Below are 6482 nucleotides of genomic sequence, written 5' to 3'. Positions count from 1 at the left end.
GTCATCTCATCAGCAGAAATGTCTACGAATGATGTAAGGATGTGATTTGGGAGATCATTGATGTAGATCAGGAAGTGTGTTGGGCCCAAGATGGACCCCTGAGGGACTCCAGCATTAATACTGTGTGCTTCTGATTTCTGCCCATGAACCACTACTCTTATGAACGTATCAGAGAAATGATTTAATAATTGAGAAAACATTTCCAGTTATACCGTAGCTGGAAATCTTGTTAAGTAGGCCTTTATGCCATACCTTTATGCCATACCTTATCGAAAGCCTTGGATAGGTCAAGAGCAATTGCCATAGAAAGGAAGCCTTTGTCGAGAGATTCACTAATCCTATGAGATATAACTGTTAGCACATCTGCTGTAGATCTAGCAGAACGGAAACCATATTGCATGTCACTAAGAAGGTTATTTCTGCTGAGGTGATTGACTACTTCTTTATTTAATATGGAGTCCAGCAACTTACTCATGACGCACAGGAGACTTATTGGTCTGTACTGAGAGGGAGATGACCTATCACCTGAATTCTTAAATACATGGTATACTGATGAGGTTTTCCAGGGTGTTTGGGAAGCAATTCTCCTTAAGACAACGCTTAAACAGTTTTTTAAGTATAGGGGCAAGTTCTGGTTGAAGCTTTCTCAACTCTATAATTGGAATGCCGTCAGGGCCAGCTGCTTTACTGGAATCAAGGTTCTTGATTAGCTTGGTGACATCACGCACAGATATTTGTATGTTGCATAGCGTGTTGTCTGTTATAGGAGGAAATTCGGGTTGGTCGCATAGGGTAGAATTAGGTGCCGTCAATAAATTTCCAGACTTTTTCGTATGGGCACTTTTATTTTATTCATAACAGGAAAAGTATAGAAATTTAAAAGAAATAATAAAAATGTTAATAAGAGTTTCAGGGATTGGGTAAAAAACGCAAAGAATGGTAATATTTTTCTAGTCAGGCTCCGAAGTGGTCCTCCGCTCGTGTCAGGACGAAAAGCTGTGATTGCAAAATTTAAAGAGATTCAGTATATTTTATACAACGATTCTTGTACCTGATTCGCTCATTCTAATCACTCCTGGCTATAAATATAGTCGCCCAAATCTTTAGTCCTTTTCGAAGTAATCTTATCCGGTTCCAACAACTCCTTCATTTCCTCGATTGTCTCATAGTGATAGCTTCTAAAGTTTTCTTTGAACTTAAGGAATAAGTAAAAGTCATAGGAAGCAAGATCTGAACTATAGGGAGGGTAAAGAACTGTCTTGATGCCCACCTTGGTCTAATAATCTATGAAAAAGATGGAACATTCTTGGGACAAACTTCATGCAAATCTTCCGCATTTTCAGTTTCTCGCAAATAATTGTGTGTGCATATCAAAACACTATGGTCTTTGGCCTTTTTTTTTTCTCTCTCCGTTCTACAGCATATGTTCTAGATGGCCTCTTTTGTTTTTGTTTTTTTTGGTCACCCTGTATATACTGTCAGTGAAATAGAGAGAATGGAAGAATTAAAGGGAGATAATTGGGGGGATTTTACTGAAAGCAGACGAGTGCCGTAGATTGTTTTCATATTTTTATGGGGGAAAAATAAGGTTGAAATTAAACAAAGAACAGGTGAATTTACTGGAAACCTGGAAAAATTCATGGATTACAATAGAAAAATGCGAGCATGAAAAGTAATATGGTTAAGTTTAAACATGGAAAAGTAAAGGACTAGTTGTTAAAACTGGAAAAGAAAAGGACAAGATATTCTCTGTAGACACACGGCGGTCCTTATCCATGAAATGCATTATTTTGCCAATCAACTCTGATGTTCTGATTTCCTTGCTCCTCCCACACCGTTCATCCTCCCTCGCAGATTCCCTGCTTTCCTTGAATCTCTTATCTAACTCAAAAACTGATGCTCGATTCATGCAAGATGGTTCAAAAGCAGTTTTAAGCATTTTCCCAAGTATAAAACATAATTTTACTGCATTTCGTTCTTCTAAACTGTCCGCACGTCTAGATTGCATTTTTTTAATTCACCAGTTGTGATAATCAAGATTTGGTAGGGTGAATTCCAATTCCTGTTGTAGCTGTTCATTTGAATCTGAAATCATAAAAATTGGTCAGTCATCCCATGAGATGTATAGCAATAATATACTGAAATTTTAAGAGTTTACATGCCTGTACAAAAAAATCTGGAAACTTATTGAAGACACCTCGTAGTCACTTGAGTAATGAATTACACTATAAGAAAGTTGAAAATGGTGGGCGGAAAGGATATTAGTCAAGAGGACGGCTCACAAATATTTGTTGACATTAAACTTAAATTTCGACTTGTGGTACGTAAAGAAGCATTACCGCAGCTACACAGATAGTAGATTCTTGGAAATACACCCTGTTCATGGAAACTCTGTTTAGCTTTAGGTACACAAATTATTCCACCTAATATTATGATAAACAATTAATTTTTAGAAGTAAATAGATTAATTTTAGAAATAGGTATTTGTTATTATATTATTAAAGTATGTCAAAATATTTTCATTCTAACAATGTTCTTGCATAATCGGAAATAAAAGGATACAAAATAAATTATGCCAATAAAGTTAAAGCAAAAGATCAACAACATAGGCTAGTCTAAATCAATAATCGCTTTTTATTTCACTAAAGAGTCACAACTTATCAAGAGTCGAAGGCCACTCGTGGGTATGGGTTGCTGAGCCTGGACAGTGAGACAAAACCGTGATGATTAGTAATAGTGGTTGAAATTTAGTAGAATTTGATTATTTAAGAGGGCGGCCCAACAAAAATTTGTTTATATTGGACTTGAAAATAAAAATGTTCTTGTCAGCATGGAAGTAGTTCCGCAGTATTCTGTTCTGCAGAAAGGTAGTTCTAGGATAAAACTTTGCTTATGGATATTCATTTAGCTTTAGAGACAGAGAGGGTGAAGGGAAAATTATTGACAGTGGTTGTAGCTAGACAAGTTTTTGTTGTAAATATTTTCCAGACAACTGGAGGTGGGTCACGAGCATTACTTATTGAACGCTCCTCGTACTTCAGCCTAACAGCAACAAAGCCACTGTAGTACTGATTTGTGTCATATGTCTATGATGTTGAATTTTATAATTATTGATATGACATAATAATTCCGTATATAGCACTGGAGAGAAACGTTAAAGAGGAAACTTAGTTGAATAAAAGACTTTGCCAAACGGCCATTTTTCTTCTTTTTTTTTTTGTTTAAATGTATGTAGCAGATGAACAAAACGAATAACATCTATGACAAAATGTATTTGCTTGTTGCAATTAATCATTCATACACACACACACACACACACACACACACACACACACACATGTATATATAAAGAGATAGATGAATAAATAGATACAAACAGATAGATAGATAGATAGATAGATAGATAGATAGATAGATAGATAGATAGATAGATAGATAGATATTATTTGTTATTTATTTATAGCGCTTCTACTTTGACAACTAAAGATAATACGATAAAAATGGCTGACATTTTGAAACAATCATCTTGAAAACGTTTCCACACACGTATTACGCATGTAATCCAAAAAACAGTTGGTGGCTTCAAAACATCTATCTATATATCTATAAAAGTGAACGTGTCTGTCTGTCTGTGTGTCTGTGTGTCTGTCTGTCTGTGTACATTTCCCTACGCAATAACTCTGTCAATTTTTAGTCTATAGACTCGAAATTTGAAATACCGGGTACTGAGATTTGGGAAAATCGATGTGACGGGTGTCAGCCAGAAATTTGGCTGTTAAGGGGCCAAATTTCAACGATTTGACCTTTAAGACCTCTACCAAACTCCTCCGACAATTTTGGGTCTAGACACTTGAAATTTTAGATATAGGTTCCTTGAACCTGGATCTAACTTAATAAAGTGATTTGAGCCCGAAACTATAAATTTTAAGGGGTCATAATAGGGTCAAATTTTAAAAAATTAACCATTTTTTTTGTTTTTTTGCTTTTTTTGCACAGCATACACCTCCAAACACCCGAGCAACGCCGGGCACCGCTGCTAGTATCTATAAAAGTGAACGTGTCTGTGTATCTGTCTGTCTGTGTATCTATCTGTCTGTGTATGTACATTTTCATACGCAATAACTCTGTCAATTTAAAGTCTACACACTAAAAATTTGATATATAGGGTACTGAGATTTGGGAAAATCGATGTGATCGGTTTTCGGCCAGAAATTTGGCGATTAAGGAGTTAAGTTCAACGATTTGACCTTTGAGAACTCTACCAAACTCCTCCGACAATTTTGGGTCTAAACACTTGAAATTTTAGATATAGGTTTCTTGGACATGGATCTTACTTAATAACTTGATTTGAGCCCAAAACAATAAAATTTTTTTGCTCAACATACACCTGCAAATACCCGGGCAACGCCGGGGACCCATGCTAGTATATATATATATATATATATATATATATATATATATATATATATATATATATATGGAGAGACAGTTTAGTTTAGTTTGGTTTGGTTTGGTTTTTTGTTGTTTTTTTTACGGCATATCAACCCTTTTCGGGTTATTTAATGCCAAATCCAGTTATTTTGGAAATAGTATTCATGTTGCATCCAGTTATTTTGTGGAAGGTTTTTATTCTTCAAGTTTGTTGTATCTTCAATCGATAGTTTGCAGTGTTTGGTTTGGTTTGGTTTGGTTTGGTGGTTTTATAGTGGATTTTAACGTTTTTGTTCCCTGCCCTGCAGAACATGAATGAGTTTTGCAATAGGAGAGGGAAAAGTGTTACAGTTTTGTTCATTTTAAGTTCGAAAACCAGTAAGGAAGTGGGGGACATAGAAAGAGAATAGGGAAATGGGAAGAAGGAGAATGGGAGAAAAGGTGGATTGTTTTTGGTTTTGGTTTTGCAGTTTTGCATTAATATTAGATACATTTCGTTTCAGGAAGCCAATATCTTCAGACAACCTGATCTGATAGCACCAGTGGAGAGAGAGAAAGAGGGAGAGAGAGAAAGATTAGACTTTGTAGCGCGTTAAAAAAGGCAAATGTTACATACCGTTGACTTAGTATGATGCTAAATTAATAGGTTTTTTTTTGTTATTAAATACTAATCCCTATTAATCTTTTACTGGGTACCGAACGAATACCATAATGCTTAATCTATTGCGCTTTATTATAGCAAAGATCTATACAAAATTTCAGCCAGATTCCGAGAGAAACTCACACACACACACACACACACACACACACACACATACATATATATATATATATATATATATATATATATATATATATATATATATATATATATATAAAGTATCTATTTAGGCAACATTCTTCTTTTAGCGACAGTATTAAACACAATCGAATTGTCTGCGTTGTTTATTTTTAGAATGATCTTTTTGTGCCAAAATAAAAATAAATAATCTATGTTCACGAACGCTTTCGGTTCTCGTCGAACGATCTTCAGATGGCAAAACAAACGAACAAAAACTGGAGAAAAGAACGCGTATGTAAGATAAGTTAAACTTCAAAAGTAAAAATCAGTGTTTTTCCAGGATTAACTTTACAATTTCAAATCCAGGACAAATTGTATTCCGTTAAATATTTTTACTAGTTTCGATAAGTAATCTTATTGATTGATTGTAAGTTGCTGGATTTTAATACAGATAGTTTCGAGTATTTTTAATCTGTTCAAATTGGTTTCAGTGTGTATTATTTTCCTATTATTAACTAAAAGTTGACTTAAATACAAGAGGCAGTTATCTTTTTGTAAAGGAAGCTAGAGTTTTAATGTGCATGGTGGGGCGACGAGGTCAAGTAATGGTTGTAAAACCAATATAAGTATTATTATTATTATTATTATTATTATTATTATTATTATTATTTACTCATAAGGAGCAGCCACAGAGGCTATCATCAAAGATTTCTCTGAGAACAAGTTGTAGAATTCTCTAGAGTCTGAGTGGCAAGAAGTTCCCCCAGATTTCCAGTACTCTTCACATGTTTCGATAACGTTTGCAAATGAATTATCGTAACAGCCGCCTACCATTGATTTCTTGTTGGCAGCGACCATTGGTCTTCATTGTAATTTGGATGGCAATAAGCCTCCCCAAGGTCACAGTCCTCTTTGCACTCATCCAGCGGAGGTCTAGCTAGTGCTTTATCTCCTCGGCCTTTCCATCCTCTTTGACCATCCGCCCTTATTTGATGTGGCGCCAGTTTATTGTGGCACACAAACACAAAATCGGAGTGGAAGACAGGGACAGTTGCATTCTTCCAAAAAGCATTTAAACGCATAGCATTGGTTCTTTCAAATACGTTATGGATTGAAAGGAGTTGCTTATGACTATATTAACAGTCTCAAATTTCTTATAGTAACAAACGATATGTATCAGTGTACAATATTTTCCTTGCTTTTTCTTCGAATTTAAATCGGGTTTGAGTAAAATAGTATAGTTCAATATATTTTAGGTCGGGATGTTGGA

This window comes from Euprymna scolopes, chromosome 37, assembly GCF_053919585.1.
Source record: "Euprymna scolopes isolate OS-2025 chromosome 37, ASM5391958v1, whole genome shotgun sequence".
Classification (NCBI taxonomy): Eukaryota; Metazoa; Mollusca; class Cephalopoda; order Sepiida; family Sepiolidae; genus Euprymna; species Euprymna scolopes.
The sequence above is the reverse complement of the archived record's forward strand: the minus strand, read 5'-3'. Positions refer to the sequence as shown.